Source organism: Mytilus californianus, unplaced genomic scaffold (genome assembly GCF_021869535.1).
Source record: "Mytilus californianus isolate M0D057914Y unplaced genomic scaffold, xbMytCali1.0.p SCAF_11, whole genome shotgun sequence".
In the NCBI taxonomy this organism is placed as follows: domain Eukaryota; kingdom Metazoa; phylum Mollusca; class Bivalvia; order Mytilida; family Mytilidae; genus Mytilus; species Mytilus californianus.
Window position 1 is genome coordinate 61,328,782 of NW_026262593.1, and position 18,890 is coordinate 61,347,671.

General features: G+C 31.4%; 1 protein-coding gene across 2 annotated transcripts in view; it reads right to left on the minus strand.

Annotated features, from left to right (window-relative positions):
• The window catches only part of LOC127720461 (uncharacterized), a 43,435-nt gene extending 39,378 nt beyond the window's left edge, over positions 1–4,057 (minus strand). For both annotated transcript variants that reach the window (XM_052227046.1, XM_052227045.1), the window contains exon 1: positions 3,840–4,057. The gene's annotated coding sequence lies outside the window, so the exon portion shown is untranslated. The remainder of the gene's footprint in view (positions 1–3,839) is intronic.
• Positions 4,058–18,890: the final 14,833 nt, after the last annotated feature.

The window sequence follows — 18,890 nt, forward strand, 5'->3', positions numbered from 1 at the left end:
TTGTATTATCTACAACTTTCTAGGTCTGAATGCAATGAATGGACAGAGGGACGAAAGAACGGACGGATGGACCAATTCACCCATCACTATTTACCGTCCAATTTAGAAAGCGGAGTGTATAGTGAATCTAAGGCAAAACAAAATGAAGCAAATCGAAAAAAAAAATAAATGCCCGACATTTAATTTAGCAGACTTTGTTTTGAAAGAGGTGAAAATGAATATTCCATTTTCAAAATAACCTCCTGACCCAAAGATACTAACATTGACTTCTCCATATGAAAGTTTAACGCCACTTTCAACAATATCTCAATTTAATCGTGGTGTTCTGTTTTGTTGGTGGAGGAAGCCGTGGTAACAAGAAAAAAAAAAACTTCCGACCCTTCATCGAAACGTAAATTTAACATGCTTGATAATGTCCAAACGTTGTAATCTTTTAATACTTAATTCGATAACCTCTCTTTTCCGAAAAACTAACTGATAAAAGTTGATAGAAGGAAAATGTCAGGGCAAAACTTTTTATGTGAATAAGAATTTAAATTCATTTAACATTATATAAAATTGTCAGTGACCTTTCGAGATAAAATAAAAATATAATCAAATTGAAAACGCTTTTGTTTCAGTCTTTTTTTTAATTGTCAAGTACATAAATTTCTAGTTTGGTTTATTTTTAGAATTTTATGCTACTGTGTAACACATTTCTCTATTATAGAAAATGATATAAAATAAGGAGATGCGGTATGATTGCCAAAATAGACAACTATCTACCAGAGACCAAATGACGTAAATGTTTGCAACTATAGATCACCGTATGACAGACCCCCAACACGGAGCAAAACCATTCCCGCATATAAAAGCTAAGAAAGGCCCAGATATGACAATCATTTTTTAAATAAATTTCAAATAAACGAACGTTTTGAACAAAGATTGATGTAGAGTATAAAATCGGATTCGAATGTGATTTAATTCCTGTGTTTTTTTCTATTCATTTATTTTGGTCACTTTGTAGATTTTCCTTGTAGTCGTTCAACAAAATAGTAAGAAATGGGGGAACAACGATCTTAAACTTAATCGATCCCTACTATGACACAATGCAAGAATAATGCTCGTGTTGTTTTGCTGGATACTCTTCCGTGTGTTGCGGAATAAATTGTTACTATTTTATTGATTAAAAATCATCTCAGCATTATCAAACAAACCCATACAGGTAACAATAATGAATGATAATTTGTGCTTTTTGAGATGGTCCCCACTATAGCCTGTAGTGGTATTGGTATTTAACATCAGCGTCAACATCGTATTGACTTTCCTAACACGTCTAATAGTATGCGCAAAACTGTTGGATGAAACACTCTGTTTGACATTGAAGTTGCTGATTATTTATATGTATAAACACGATTTCAGTTAAGAACTATATTTAAACATTTCTATTTGTATGTAAAATGTAGAATAAACAATTTGAAAAAGGATCTTGTTTGGCTCTTAAATGTTAAAATTAATTGAAACAAACTGTATCTATACACAGTAGTATCCCGCAGCATTTGTAAATTTTCAATATTCCTATTTAATATTTGTATTGAGTGTTTCCTAAATTATCATTATCAGTATATTGCTTCAATCTAATTGATAATGTAAGGTGGAATCCAATGTTGAATCATTATAAAGATATATACAAGCAGCAGAAAATAATCAAATTTTGATTTCAATTTTTTAAGAAAGAAATAGATTTCTCCAGAGTTATAATTATGTTTAAATTATTAGCTTTTGATATCAAACATTTGTATTTTAAATTGTCAGCAACGATTAATGTTTCAACATAATTAATAATGTTAGATATACTCCAATATTTGAATCACTACTGAGACAATTATTGTAGCATAAAATAATCATATTATTAATAGAAAAAAAAACCTTCTAAGAAACTAAACATGTGTTTCAAAGATTTTTTTCAGGCCTCTGAGTTTTCCCGACACAGGTAACCGTTTGCAAAAATAACCAAATTGCAAGCAATTTTTAAACACCTTTGTACCATATATTACAAAAGGTACTCATTAACCTTATTAATTATATAAAATACCGGATAAGGTTTTTATATTTGAAATAACATCAGCTTAACCATGTTAACCTTATTTAATTAGGACGACAAGCATTTTCAACGCAGTATACCCTTTTCAAGCAAATTACAAAATTATATTTGCTGTTAACATAATCTTCTGGTAAATAAATAAATTAATGGGTATTCAATAATGAAACTTACTTATAATTCGATCTTTTTATACTGGTTTTATCTAAAATTTAGTCAACACGCAGTTGTTAATAAACAGTATGATATACATACCACAAAATTGCAATTATAAAAATGTTGGAATTAAAGCTTTATTGTTTAAGAAAGAAAATTAAAAAGTAGTTTGGAAGAACTTTTTGATTTATAAGTCATCAACATTTTGTCATATAATTCAAAGGCAAGATCTTTTTCAGGCTTTGTGCGTGGCATCATCTGACAATTTCAGTTTCTTGATTTGATAGAAGGGAGGTAATTATCTAGGTACGATGTGACTAGATGTATATTACCTAACTAGTTTCCAAATATTTTGTTATCAACGAAATATGAAATCTAGACAAAGACGGTCAACACCGTCGATTTTTTTTAAAATTTAAATTAATATATCATAAGGATGTTTTCTTTAAAAAAAAATTTAAGATATCTTTTATTTTCTTTATTTTATCAACTCAACCACAGGTTCCCATCATGTTGCTAATAACATATGAAGGTAGCCCTCGGGAAACGTAAGAAACGCGAACGGTTTTGTACCTATAAATGAAACACTTTCGTGGTCTTTCTAACACAGATTTTCAGTAACAGTATAAAAGCCATCATGGCGTCCGTAAACTTTATATGCTTTGGACTTATAAACGATAAATACTACTTTCTCATTAAACTCGTCCACAAGTGAAAGTATTGTCCACAAATATTTCATTTTAAAAGAAAAGTTTGGCGGCTTAGGTATTAAAAAATAAATCAAATAAAAAAATACCTGTAAAATACATATTAGCAGTTCCCTAACAACATTCATATTTCATGATAGTCTTGTAAAAACCACGTATATTAAAAACTATTAAGTCATTAACATTGACATTCATAAAGGTATTTAAGGTTTAAATGTATCAAGGTCTTTATTTACCATCACATTGTAAATGAGTGCTTTGACACATTCATATATGGCTCTTTAAATTTTCAAAGATCTTCAATAAACTAAAATATATAACTGACAATATGATCTATAAATATTACAATAGCTAACGTTTTTAAATTACGTGTTTTAAAGGAATATGTACACTAAATATATGCGGCTAGTTTATTCTCTTTTTTATACATGCTATATACATCGTTGAAAAAAAACCAAAGACATTTGTGATAACCCTTGAGAAATACGGATACTAATATCACACTTGGAAAAAACCCAAATACTAACAAGTTATATGACAATTCAGGATCAAAAGGGTAACATTAAACAAGTATAAGCTTCAGGAATAACTTTGCATGAGTTATTTGCAAAATAAGTTTTAGTCCAAAGTGTGTTGCCCTCTATGTTATAAATTAAATAATCGAAAACGAAAAGTCGATTGAAATAAAAAAAAAAATTAAAGCAGTAACAGACGATATTGAGGCCAAATCTCATTTGAAGCAAAAGAGAGATAAATTATACTAAATAGGAGAAATGCATTTCCTATCCAGTATTTGCCTTTTCCACTATGTACAACAGAGAAATTGTACCGAATCGGAAGTTAAATTGGATTCACTTATGTGTTAATTCTTTTGAGTTTTGTATAATGATACTTACCTATATATTTGATCGTCCAATAATGTTGCTATCTAAATAATATATTCCCTTCAAAAATGTGGTTGTCGATATACACAGTAAACATTTGATAATATTTTTTGTATGTAATTGGACGTAAAATTTACAAACAAGAACGGGTAAAATATTATGTGTTTGACGTTACACTGTCAATATATCTAACTCGCTCCTGAATGTTTGAAGACTGTCTGTGCAAACGTATTGTTAATGTGCGTTTTAAACCATGTTTACCTTTTTATCACTTAAATAAATTACATTATATACATTTGAAAATGAATGGTTCATTACCCCTAGTTTATATAATATCACTGTATATAATAAAGACTGCCGTTAACAATATGGACTTTAAATATTTAAAAGAATATTTATACCTTTACAATGCTTTTTATTTTCGTGTTCATGATTTTATTTGTAAACGTATACCAATGATATAACAAAATAGATAAATATTCAGCGACACCCAACTTAAAATGCTTTCGTTTTTTCAATTCTATACAAACAGATCTACGCAGATTATAGAAATACATAAAATTTATTTGAATACACACAATTACAGTTATTGGCAATGGACCAGATTTCAGTACATTATTACATAACAGCAAAATGATATAACATGTTATAATTAAAAAGATAAAATTTCATTTCTATTAAATCTAAACATGTATGTATATGAGAACTAGTCACTATAAAATAATTACTATGAAGGCAACATTTCATCCTGTTACAATTATTTCTTGTTACTGATAAGTTTTATAGATTTTGAAAAGACATTGTATTAATGATAAATAAGATTTTGGATTTTTTTCTTCTTTTCTTTGGTAAATTGTTTGAAGAATTTTGTGGCAAGTTTGTTTGTTATTCTGTAAAAACTAATTTTCTGAATGCTATATATATATTTTTTTGATGAAGTGAACTCCTTTAAAAACTAAGCTTATATTGTCTATTAATAAACATATATTTAGATTACTGATTTTGGGCCCAGTTTTCAAGTTGGTCCAAATCGGGGTCCAAAATTAAACTGTGTTTGGTTTCAACATAAATTGAATATACATGTATATAGGGTTCTTTGAAATGCTTAATCTAAACTTGTATTTCTTTTCATTATTAATAAGATAATACCACATTGAGGTCCAAAGGGTCCTAAATTAAACTTTTGTTTAATTTCATCAAAAATTGAATTCTTTGGTTCTTTGATATGCTGATTCTAACAATGTTTGAGTGTTAAATCATATCTAATTTTAGAGAACTTAGTCATCACTGGTTGTTGTTATTAAATTATTGATTATAATTTGAAAAATTGCATCATATCTTATTTTAGAGAACTATTTATCCAGTTTGAGTTATTTACCTTTGCATAGAAAATATTATGGATAAAATTAACCTGTGTTACATTTCAACATAAATTAAATATATATAGGGTTCTTTCAAATGCTGAATCTAAACCTGTATTTAAATATTAGATTTTTGGGCCCAGTTTTCAAGTTGGTCCAAAATATCAGGGTCCAAAATTAAACTTTGTTTGATTCAACAAAAATTGAATCTATGGGGTTCTTTGAAATGCTGAATCTAACCATGTATTGAGAGATTTTGGATTGTGTGCTCCTTTATCAAATTGGTCCACATTGCGGTCCAAAGGTTCCTAAATTAAACTTTTGTCTGATTTCATCAAAAAATGAATTCTTGGGGTTCTTTGATATGCTGATTCTAATATGTACTTAGATTTTGGATATTGGACCATAATAGGTATTTAAATGTCCAATTTCAAATATTTCAGTTCTTTGACCACATTCATTTTGTGTCACAAACCTATGCTGTGTCAAATATCCAATCACAATCCAAATTCAGAGCTGTTTTAAGCTTAAATGTATTGTCCATACTTGCTCAACTGTTCAGGGTTCGACCTCTGCAGGAAAATCCGGTTTTCTATCACTCTGACAGCCTCTTGTTTATTAATGACTTGAGTCAGATATATTTGAAAAGCAAAACTGTATCCTTGTAAAATCTATCAATTCAGACAAAGTTATCTCCTATTTGCAGATGATTTAATAATATTATCAGAAAGTGAAAATGGTCTGCAAAATAGTTTGATTTATTTTTCAGAATTTTGTGATAAATTGCAATTAACAGTTTATATTTAAAAAAATCTAAAACCATGATATTACAAAATAACCCCAGTAAAATAATTGAACTTTTTTAAGATTTAAAGGAAAATACCTAATAAAAAGTTTATGACTACAAATACATTGGATGTGTTATAACATCTAATGGCAGTTTCACTAGTTTTAGTTCAGATTTTGCACACTAGAGGCACTCAAGAGCCTGTGTCGCTCACCTGTATCTTCTGTGGTCTAGGAAATCAGGTAAAATACGGTTAAAATCATATAGATACATTAATAGTGATTGATGTCAAGTTTGGTTTAATTTGGCCAAGTAGTTAAATTAAAAGTAGAAGATTTTGAAAAAGATTTAAAAAAAATTACCAATAAATTGCAGAAAATAACTTTCAAGGACAATAACTCCAATAAGATGTTAATTGCCATTTGGTCATGTTAACTTATTTGTAGATCTTTCATTGCTTGATCATTTTTCTGTTTACAGTATATCTTAATCTATAATGATATTCAAGATAATTAACAAAAAATAAAAAAAATCTCTTCCTCCGCTCCAAAACTTATTTCACCAAGGGCGTGTATAATACTGAAAATGCTTTTTAATGTTTTTTATGGAACACCCTTCAAAAAAAAGTTGGACAGGGGTTCCGCTGACCCCGACTAACCCACTGGGTCTGGGGGTTATTCACCCAATATAAGCATGCTGACAGAAAAGATATAAAATGGAACATATCAAGGAGAATAATTAGCACACCCCCCCCCCCTTTTCCACCCCCTGAAAAAATTGCACTCCCTGGAAAAAAAAAAGTCATCCCATTGTAGTCTTGCAATAGTTACTGAAGACCCCATTATCATTATCTAAATTAGTTTTCAAGTTGTGACCATTTGAAATTTTTTTTTTAAATCCATTTGATCAAGTTAATTTAGAGAAGGTTTTTGAAAAATAGTGAAAAATTTACTACTTTTCGCCAGTCCGTGGGTCCTTCATGCATCCTTGTTGTAAGAACGGTATGACAGTGAAGGTTCAAACTCTTCTGAAATCAAATTATCAGCCTTCAAAAAGTAGGAACAGAATAAATCTATAAGCTGTTCAGTTTCAAGTTCAATTTTCAATATTTTTAATATCGCATAAAATAATACATGGGTAAGGAAGTTACGAGTTTATCATTTCCAGGAAATTGTATTCTCGATTATTTTTTTACGTTGCAACCATTGAAACAAATAATAAAACACACATTGTGTATTTCTATTTTATGAACAAGTTCTGGTTAGATCCAGGTATATTTTAGGCAGAATGTCGAGCTGTTAATATGCATCTGATATGCACAGACCATGTATTTTGCTTAATTTAAGGGTAATTGATGAATGCATCTAAAAGATGGAGCATATATTGCTCATTTTAGTGGTTACTCATAGGACATGCCATCTGTAGCAGTTGTTCGAATTCTAGATATAACATGGAGTCTTTATTATGAAAACTTACATAGCCGCATAATAGATCAGTATTTTTTTTTAAAATATTTTTGGCAGCAATATTGGAACACAATGACTACAACATTTAGAGTGCTAGCATGTCCTTTTTGTATTCAAACTACTGATGGATCACAAAAAATAGTACTTTTAACGTCTCAGGCTGGTTTGTAAATGAAAAATATTTGACCGCAACAACCAAAGCTGACCATATTTGCACTTTATTGTAAAAAAAGTATAAAGCTGCATAATAAATCAGTATTTTTTTAACTCAAGACAGATTGTATAATACAAATGACAGCAATATCGGAAGACAAGTACTACAAAAATTTGTCTGCATCAATTTAGAGTGCCGGTTTGTCCTCTTTTTATTCAAAATCTAATCTGGTCACAAAAAATTAGTACTTTTGATAACTAAGGATGGCTCGTATAACAAAATTATTGGACCGCATCAACCAAAACTGACCGTATTTGCACTTTATTAAGAAAATTAAATAGCCATATCATAAATTAGTAAATTTGTTAACTGAGGACTGATTGTATAATACAAATGACAGCAATATTTAAGACCGACAGGCACTTTGTGAAATGTTTATTGCATTTATGATGTTTGGTTTGAAAAAGTGTTTAAAAAAGTGTAGTTCTGCTTTATACTTATTATATATGCATAAGTCCTAAATAGGAATAAGATTTGTTTCAATCATTTTCATGATTACCTATGAGCACCTCTCCACCCACCAACCCAAATTGAAAATTTGTTACCTGTTGATGCCAAATTATGCTAAAATAATGTTTTTTTACGAAATTCATCTCAGTTGATGACGTCACAAATACATCACAAATATTGCAATAGAAATCTTCTCTAACTGAACCAATTGGACATATAAACTATGTTTTCATTAAATTTTCACATGGCTCTAATTCCTGAACCGTTTGGGCCATAACCCCCAATGTCAATCTAACCTTCCCTTTGTGGTATGGAAACTTGTGGTTCAATTTCAGAGAGATCCATACACTGTTACACAAGTAATTGTCCGGAAACTAGAAAAATGCTTATTTGGCCCCTTATTCCTAAACAGTTGGGACCATAACCCCCAAGATCAATCCCAACCTTCCTTTTGTGGTATTAAACCTTGTGTTTAAATTTCATAGAATTTCATTCACTTATACTAACGTTATTGTCCGGAAACCAAATGTCTTCGGACGACGACGTGATAGCAATATACGAACGCAAATTGTTTGCTCTCGTATAAAAAAGATTTTGATTGTAAAACAACATTTTCATTGTCTTGATGGTCAGTTAGCACCGAGTTAAGCCTTTCAGGATATGTTATCCTACATCATGCGATTTTTGTTGTAGATTGTTTGACCCTGAAGTGATTGATACATATTTACTACTCCCCAAAGGTGACTGGGGAATAGAAGTATGGTCACCATTGGTCTTCCTTCAACCGGCAGTAAAACCCTCGACAAAGTGGGGCGTCCGTTTGGCTGTGCGGGCTGTATAACCACGTCCGGTCAGAATGGGGATGTTAAATCCGATACCTTGTGAAAAGAGAGTGCCACGCTCTTTGCACATTAAGAACCCTTGCAACAACTCCTTGAGGGGTCCGTGGTGACCTGTTGCAACGCCAAATTTCTGTCCTTATCCAATATACCCTCATTTCCAGTGGCACTCTAAATTTCTCCCGCACGCCGCTATTACAGAACCTACCTATTGTATTTATTGGTTATTTGTTCTCGCCCTTAATATGCATGAACTATTTGCAACTGGACGTTAAGCAACCAACAATCAATTAATCAATCAATCAATCATATTTACTATATAAAGATAAACAAATCTGGTGTTTCAGAAGGACCAGTTTTTTAAAAAAAGGATCAAATGTTTTAGTTTGGAAGAAATGAAGGCACTTTTAAATTGCTCAAATGGGAACTTCTTCCTCCTGATTCCATATCCCCATCAATCGTGCGAGGAATGGCATTCCAAACCTTCTTATGATGGATTAAAACTTAACATAATCTTAAATAGTAGTTGCTTAGACATTTATTGATTTGTAAAGATCTCATTCAAATATTGTTGGTGAGTAAAGGCAAAGTTTACATATCAATACATTAAAAAGAAGTTTAATGATAGCTGTTCAGCTTCCAGTGGCAAAATGAATGTATATGCTTCGGACGCATAAAACTTATAACGTGTTGTTTTAATTATTTTTTACTTGACTGCGTGGAAGTCAAATCCCTGACAATTTTTGCATATTTAACCAAGTAAGCAATGGCTTCTGTGAATTTTTCATTATAAATTGCCATAAATCTTTAAAAAGCTGCTGCCCACTGTTCAAAAGATGGAATGTATAATCTAGGCCTGAGTCATCCATCTCCACCCCTTCTTGCTCACCAATTTCAGAAATATGTTCCTCTATTTCCGCTACCGACCCACTTCTGTGCATCGACTTGATAACTGAGTTAGTAATTCTGGCTATAACAGCCTCTTCTGCGTCAGGAGACAAGCGGATGGAGACTCCGTTCTTTGGCATTTATTCTTGCCTTTTCTAGACTGTCCAGGTTTTGTTTTAGACATGACTACTATCTGAAATAAATAGCAAAAAAATCAATTTCTAGCAAGACATAAACTAATATATGAAGTAACCATATAGCTGTAATGCTCCAACAGAAAAAATATTTATAGATTTTATTATCTAATCTGATGACCTGTTTTTATGGTGTTTATATTCTTTCTTAATCCACTTTGATTAAGCGTAACTAAATTGTTTTTCTCCAAATACCAACCCAATTTATTGCTTACCATTTTTATACGCCCGTTTACGGGACGTATTATGGTATACCGTTGTCCGTCTGTCCGTCTTCAACATGTCGGACATCAACTCAAAAATGCCTTAACCAATTTGCATAAAACTTTGGTGAATTGTTTATATCTATTGACGTGAGCTCCCTTTCGTTTTTTATAAAATTTAGATTTTACGTTTCCGAGTTATGAGGTTTTATTCATTAAAAAAAGGGGGATTTTCCAGTTTTCGGACAACAAGTCAGGAATGCTTTCACCAACTTGCAAGAAATTGTGATGAATTGTTTATATCTATTGACATGAGCTCCCTTTCGATTTTTATAAATTTTAGATTTTACATTTCCGAGTTGCAGGGTTTTATTCATAAAAAAGGGGGGATTTTCCAGTTTTCGGACAAAAACTCAAAAATGCTTTCAGCAATTCATATGAAACTTTGGTGTATTGTTTGTATGTATTGATGTAAGCTCCCTTTTTATTTTCATAAATTTCTAATATGACATTGAGAATTAATTGAACTTTATTTGTTTATAGTCTGACAACAGATTTATTAAGTATTGCACAACAGCAAGAAATCTTTAATTGAACAAATTCATATAACCAATTTCAAGTTCTTTGAATACATTTATTCAGAAACCTATAATATGTCAAATATTTAATTACAATCCAAATTCAAATATTTCCACAATTTTATCAAAGTTTGAGGTCAAAGCCATTGGTCTATAAGATTGTGGATCAGTTGTGTTTTTCTCGTATTTTATTATAGGAGAGATAATGGAACATTTCCACTGACTTGGTAGCTTCTGCAAAAACCATATTCTGCTGATAAATAATAACATAACATGAAGAGACTTGTTAGTAAAATGTTTTAAAATGGTATAGGTTACCCGGTTTTTACCAGGTGATATATCAGGTGTGTCACTGATAGCATCCTTCAATACTTGTATATTAGATGGTCCGTTATAAGTATCTGAATTGTCTTGGTAATTTTTCAAAAGATTTTTATACTCTTTTTGGTTTTTTTCTTCAATTTATCAGTATAGTTGTAAGTACTGCTGATTGTAGCCTAACTTTTAGCTAAAATATCTGACTTTTCCTTTTATTTCATTGCCATCTACAGTGGGATTAGGTAAACCTAATGTTTTGGCGGCTTTGCTGAGCATGCTTTTGATTTGTTTCCACACTTGTGTGCTATCAATGTTTAGCGAGTTACAGTAAATCTCCCTAGTGTGTTTTATTATTTTTCTGCATATTTGTTCTTTTTCTTTATTGAAGTTAAATCCTTCCCTGTGTGCTAAGCATGATAACGAGCCTTATTTCTATCCCGTACATATGAAGTACAATCTGCTGTCCACCATGGTAATGCAAATTTGTTATTTTTAAAATTTCTTGTTTTGACTGGGATGAACTCTGCAGCTGTTTGTAAGCTGTTGTTTGTTAGTCGTGTGTAACTTTTTTCTATATCTTTAGAAATCATGCTCATATTTCTTGGAGAATCCATCCCACTCAACCTTCTTGTTGTTATTATATATTTGTTCTGTGTCAGTCAATTCTTTTTTTACAGTTAAAAATTAATGACACCACATTATGGTCACTGCCATATGAGCTTTCAAGGTCCAAAAACGATTTTCCTTTACATGCTAGAAGTTTTTATCTTAAACATAAAAATTGATTAAAGTTATTTCTTTTTTATTATAATGCTTCAACACAACAAGTTGATATTTGGTATAAACTCCTGTTGTAAGAGGTTACAGATGACGTGTCCTTCTGACTTTTATACAGCTGTTGTTGCAAGAGTCGTTGTCCTTGAGAATAGAAAATTTGCCTGAAAATATAATCTTGAGACAAATAAAAATCATGCTTCAGGTGTTAACAATGTGCCTGTAATTGTTCACAATAAATGCATCCAGAAACTTACATTTCACCCAATAAATGAATGGTAAGAAATTCCAAACAACATTAGTAACCACTTTATGATTTTCCAATATAGCTGTAAACTCAAACATAATCCATTGTAAACCTGACAGTCATTAAGGGATAGTGTATCACATATGCAAAACCATTAGAATGGTTGTTTGATCTTTGTGTTTTGTTTTTATTTGCTGGTGGATAATGATTACAGATTAATAATTACATCTAGTTAAACTAATCAATTATTGTTTTTTTTTTAAATTGGTGTGAACTTCCGAATGGATGGTCATACCCATGAGGATATTGATCAGTAATTTTTCATTATATCAAAGAGGTTGAAACACAAGCCTACACGATCCATTCCTGAATTTGCAGAAAAGGTTCAGCAAAGGATGAACAAAATATAAGTTAAAGGAGTGAATAAGGTGTAAGATATAAGAGAGTGGTTAACACCATATGTGGCCATAATTAGTGGACACATTGAGCCTCATTTCTTCTGGTAAACACGATTTGTAATTCTTTTATAGTATAGCGATAACTCGCTTATGAACAACTGGACGATTTGTGCTTATTGTAAATAACAGTGATTACTCAACTAACATCACAAACTATAAAACTGGCTTGCTATTAAGCACAGAATAAATGGGGTTTATAGAGCTTGGAATAAACAGCACTGCATATTCTTTAACATCATTTACTAAGGATGAAATTTTACAAAATTACAAATCTGTCCTTCCTTCTTTTTGGAATTAACATCAAAGAAAACGAAGAAAATCTACCGTCATTATACTGGATACTAAACCTTTACAAAACTCCGTATAAAGAACGATACATAGCTGAATCATTAAGGTGTTCGACTAAACATCTTTCTAAAGTGCTGACTACTATTCTTTCTACAGTAAAAGATGGCCTTCAAAAATATTGTGATGAGATATATTCAACAAGTGGTGTCAATCATATTGAATTCTCAAAAATTCTAAAGATCTACTGCTAAATCTTATATCACAATCTCTGCAATTTTGCAGCAATATTAAGACCTTTGATTTTTCTACGCTTTACACCTTTCCCATGCTCAATTGAAAAATCGACTCCACCATCACATTAAACAGAGCTTTTTCTATAAAAATTGAAATGTTAGATATACATTACTTGTTTTGTGTTATAATGATTTTTATTTTGTGAAGAACCACACTGATTCATTCACAAAATAAACTGAAGATGATATTATCAAAATGCTGGACTTTTTAATCGACAATATATTTGTTGAGCTTGAAGGATTGATATTTCAACAGACAGTCGGTATTCCAATGGGTACTGATTGTGCATCCCTTCTGGCCGACTTGTTTTTGTACTCGTATGAAGCAGAATTCATTCAGAAACTTCTAAAAGACAAAAAGAAAAAGCACCTTGCAAAATTCTTTGGTTTTACTTTCAGATATATTGATGATGTCCTATCACTGAATAACCCATATTTCAATCTGTACTTACATCTCATATATCCCAGCAAACTGATACTAGAAGGACTGATTCAAACCTTGGTCTTTTCCTGAATATTGACACATATTGACGACTTTCCACTAAAATCTATGACAAACGGGATGATTTAAACTTACCAATTATCAATTTCCCATTTCTCAGCAGTAACATACCCTCTGCTCCGTCATTTGGTGTTTGCATATCCCAATTGATACGTTATGCTCGTGCATGTATACACTATACGGACTTCATACACAGGTGTGTGCTCCTTACGCAGAAACTGCTTCAACAGAGTTACGAAAAGGAAAGATTAAAATTGACACTCCGTAAATTTTAGAGACACCATCATGAATTGGTTGATCTATACGATGTGTCTGTGTATAAACTAACTAACGACATTTTTACCACGTCTTAGATTGTGGTTTAACATCTTTGTCGTCTGTCTGCTAAGTACCGTACGTGAACTATTCCCGAATATGATTGTTTTGCCGAGTGTGAATTTGCATTGCTATACGACGTTTCTCGGTATTAATAATCCCACATTCATATATTTAGTTATGATGTTTCTCTTGATGGTTCGTTGGATATTGTTATGTCTTATCGTTTGTGGTTTGAATTCTGTATTTTCGGTACATTTCACATATGTCTTATTTATCAGTATAGTCGAGTTAATTTTCATTTTCCATGGATAAAGTATTGTGTTAGTCCAAATAAGTATGACGTCGTCACAGCATTTATTTAAAATAGCCTTTCAATACCGTCATAATCATGATATTTGTTGCTTCGCATCACTTTGAGGAGCTATTAGTTTCAGTCGATTTACACGCCATCTTGAAATAATTACTTATCACATAAAGATTATGATTGGTTGCTTCATGATTCGGCTGAGATACAGCAAGAGTTATTAGCTTAAATGAGATAAAGAATTACAGACCTTTCTCGTCTCAGGATAAGACATCAAATGCCGGAAAATTAACTATGTATATTTCAGTTCCGATCAAGTCTTATTAATTCATGTTCGTTTTATTATGCAAATATTGCACACTGAAATTCAATATTGAAATATCAATTTTTAACACCTGTGTATTTGCTTTGTTAATCTGTAATATGCACGAATTGTTTAGCTATACAAAGATCCTATACAATGTTTACAAACATGCATTATCTGTATTTTATAACTTCTGCCAATCTGGGCACACCTCCAGAAAGGCACACCTCGAGATTCGTGTTTTGTAAATGTTATAAATTTCAACAACTAAATCGATTTTTTTTTAAAAACATGGGTGTCTAACGTACAACACTGAACAGCCAGTTTAAAATTTTAGAAAAGTTCACCTTAATATATATACAAAAATTGATATTCCAAGTCTAAGACATCCATTTTACATCAATCAATATCTAAAAATACCACATTTCCAATACTAAATCAACAACCACATGCACACGTATTACCTTAAATTAGGGTAGAGCGAAGCAGTTCAAGGCTTTTTAAAAAGCTTAAACTTGTTTGGACTAGTACTGTGAAAATAATTGTATGAATTTCAAGATTATATAGTCGTCTCAAAAATCATCACTGTACTGTCGTTATTGGAAGATGTTCATTGTTATTCTGCGGTTTAAATGTTGTAACGACTATTATTTTATTTATTTGTGCGTTTCTCTGTGCTGTATTCCTGTTACATAGTATCGTCAATTTAGCGATTTTTTTAACATTTCCATATAAGCGGGAGGTTTAGCTAGCCATAAAACTAGGTTCAACACACCATGTCCTGTACCAAGTCAGGAATATGGCTGTTAAAAAATATTATAATATGTTATAAAATAGTTCGTTTCTTTGTATGTTGGCCTTTGTTTTAGTTGAACTTCAGTGTTTCTGTTGTTCCGTTGTTTTCCTCTTATAGTTGATGTGTTTCCCTCGGTTTTAGTTTGTAACCCGGATTTGTCTTCTCCCAATCGATATATGACTTTTGAACAACGGTATACTACTGTTTCCTTTATAAATCTCGCTTATATGGAAATGTTAAAAAAATCGCTAAATTGACGATACTATGTAACAGGAATACAGCACAGAGAAACGCACAAATAAACAAAATAATAGTCGTTACAACATTTAAACCGCAGAATAACAATGAACATCTTCCAATAACGACAGTACAGTGATGATTTTTTGAGACGACTATATAATCTTGAAATTCATACAATTATTTTCACAGTTCTAGTCCAAACAAGTTTAAGCTTTTTTTTATTAACCAGTTTCCATTGTTAACGAAACGTGTCTCGTCTTATACACCAATAGCAGGAAAATCAAATATGAATAGTATAACTTGCAGCTCATTTACATTGAATAAAGTTAAACAGATACCACTTATGTGACTATATTTATTGTTATTTGCTATGTTTACACTTGTATTAGTATTTCTTACTCATTTGTGTATGGTTGCTGGTCAAAATTGTATATTCAAAACTTACCTTTTAAATGCAATTTTTCCTGCAATTAGACTGGTGAAACAAATAATTGCCCCCTTCAACTAAGAAGTGTAACTCTATAGAATGGTTGTCTAGTTGTACACATTTATCTGTAAGAGCTCAAATGATCTTTGTTTCAATTTTATTGTAGAATTTTTAATGTTAAAATGTGAGCCTACATCTCAACCCAGTAGTTTTCCGTTCACAAAAACTGGTTAGAAATAAAAGCAACAGTAGTAATCCGCTACTCTATAGTCATAATTCGATTAAGCAAAAACAAATTCGGGTAACAAACTAAAACCAAAAAAAACACATAAACTATAATAGGAAATCAACGGAGCAACATTACAATTCATCCAAGTTTTCTTGGTTTCTATAAATTGAGTGCTATGCTTGTCCGTCTGTCTACGATCTGAAATTGGTGTCAGTTCTCGAACTTTAGTTTGTCTTAACTAAATATTATGAAACTTATACAAAATTCTTCTTACCCAAAAAATTCGGATCAAGTTCGAATTTGGCTGAGGTCACTTTAACGTTCTCAAGTTATATCCCTTCGTAACGATATAAGCAAGCGGGGGCATCATCTGTATCCCATGGACACATTATTCATTTATTACATCTGCTGTGCAGCTACTTCCTGTTTGCCAATAGTTTGAAAGTTTACAACACTCATTATACATGAAATTTGGTTTTCAAATTTTTCTTAGCTTCTATTAAAGCCAATAATTTTATATTTGGTAAGGAGCTTGAAAATGGTCAGTTGTCATGGTTGTAGCTTGAAAGAAATTTTACATTTGCTGTTCAGCCATTTACTGTTTGCTTAAAATTTTACAACATTTATTGTACAAACAAAATTTTTGTCAAAGTTTTCTTTGTTACCTCAATAAAATGTATGCAGGTCTAGACTAGTGCGTTGGTAACTATGATTCTACGGTCAACTACATTTTGTCCATTTGGAGTGTATTTTAATTCAGGTGACCTGTCCTTGGTTTTATATCTTTAGTCTTGGTTAAATTATTATTATTTAGTTTTTATGATTTGGTCACTTTCTTGGTCAATAGGAGCGATAGGTTTACTATGGGTATATATTTATCTTCATTATAAACTCAGTGCTTTATTATTTGTGATTTAAATAATTTCTTAAAACAAACCAAGACATGTTGCTATGAAGTTTAAAGCTTTACCTAAAGATGTGGAATGGCTACCAGTAGGATTCTGTATGAAACTGTTTAAAGAAAACAAGCATGGGAGCCAGCTGGTTCCTCAGGGAACACCACCAGTTATTGAACTTGACTGTGATAAACCAGAACTGGAGGAAGTAAAGGCATATATAAACAACATAAAAGACCTTTTACAAGATGATACCAAGAACTGGTGGGCAGAATTTTTTAAAGACTCTTCAATCCTTAGGAATGAGTCAGAAGATTTTTGGATCATGGAGAGGCTTTCATTAATCCAAGGTCCATAAGATACTGGATCTGGATCTCCAATTTGCTTTGACCTATTCTCATGCAATCTTAATGCAATGTTCCGATCGATGAAAGAAAGCTCACTTAAAATTTTGACACTTTCCAATATGACTTTTTTCCTGCCAAATTGAACCTCTATTACAAATTACGCACCCAATTGGGTCCAGTATGCTAGGATTAATTTTCTCAAGTGAACACCGATGTTACAATTGAAAGAAGGAATCTCAATTTCTATTTTGATGATTTTCTGGGGTTTTTTTTTGTTCCCAGACACAAGATCAAATGTCAGATTTAAATTAATATTCCACAAGTACCATAACTTGAACATTGTTGCATCATTTTTAAAAAAAAAATAAACAATTGTTTGATTTGATAAAAGTAAGACTTTAACCATCAGATATAAGGCAATTATTTAAATACACCCACACACTAGCTCTAGTATGCTGTTATCACAAGTGTCTCGCCTGCTCTGCTTATAATGTCGAGGTCAGGTGAACACTATGTAAATGAAGGATCCCGTATACTTAATATAGTTTACTAATAATAAATTGAGTAGTTCACATAACAAAAATGGTTCAGGTGTGTAAAATTCCGGAATTTAAAAAAAATACACATAATGGATAAAAATGCCAGAATCGTTATCACTATAATACAAACCACTATGTCAACAAAGAAAAAACAAAATGGGGTATAGACACTCAATAGACAAAGCATATGAGCAAAAATAAGAATACAGTAAAACTCTTGTAAATACTGATTCTTGGGGGTCCAGGGGGTTTTCAGGTAACCTGTTACAAGGCTAAATTTCAGTTCCTATCCAGTATAACTTCATTTTCTAGTAGTATTCTTAATTTCCTGCCCATCACTTCGACCTTTTTTGCCTATCTTCACGAACCTTCGAAAACCATTTCCATAATGAGCTTTGGACTTACATCAATACCATATGAGTGTTGAAATTTGTATATAATAGTACGATTAATGTATCTATGTATTTGTATGTTTGTACGTCTGAATGTGAGTATGTATTCAATGTGGATGAATGTATGCATGTTTATAAGTAAGTTTGTAAATTTATGTGATTGAACTCCTGCTATTTTTTTTGGTAAATAACCTCTTTTTTTCTGTTATACACATACTATTGTATCGTAAGTAAAACTTAACTAAAATGATTATATCCCATTTATCAAAAACACCTGATTCCATACCAAATGGTATTAAATTTTCTTTCAACTTTTTGTAGATTTACTTGTAAAGTTTACATAGTTCACTTACTAAGTTAACGTTTTGTTCATACTTTATTCTTTTTTACGACTGTGGACACGATGGCTTG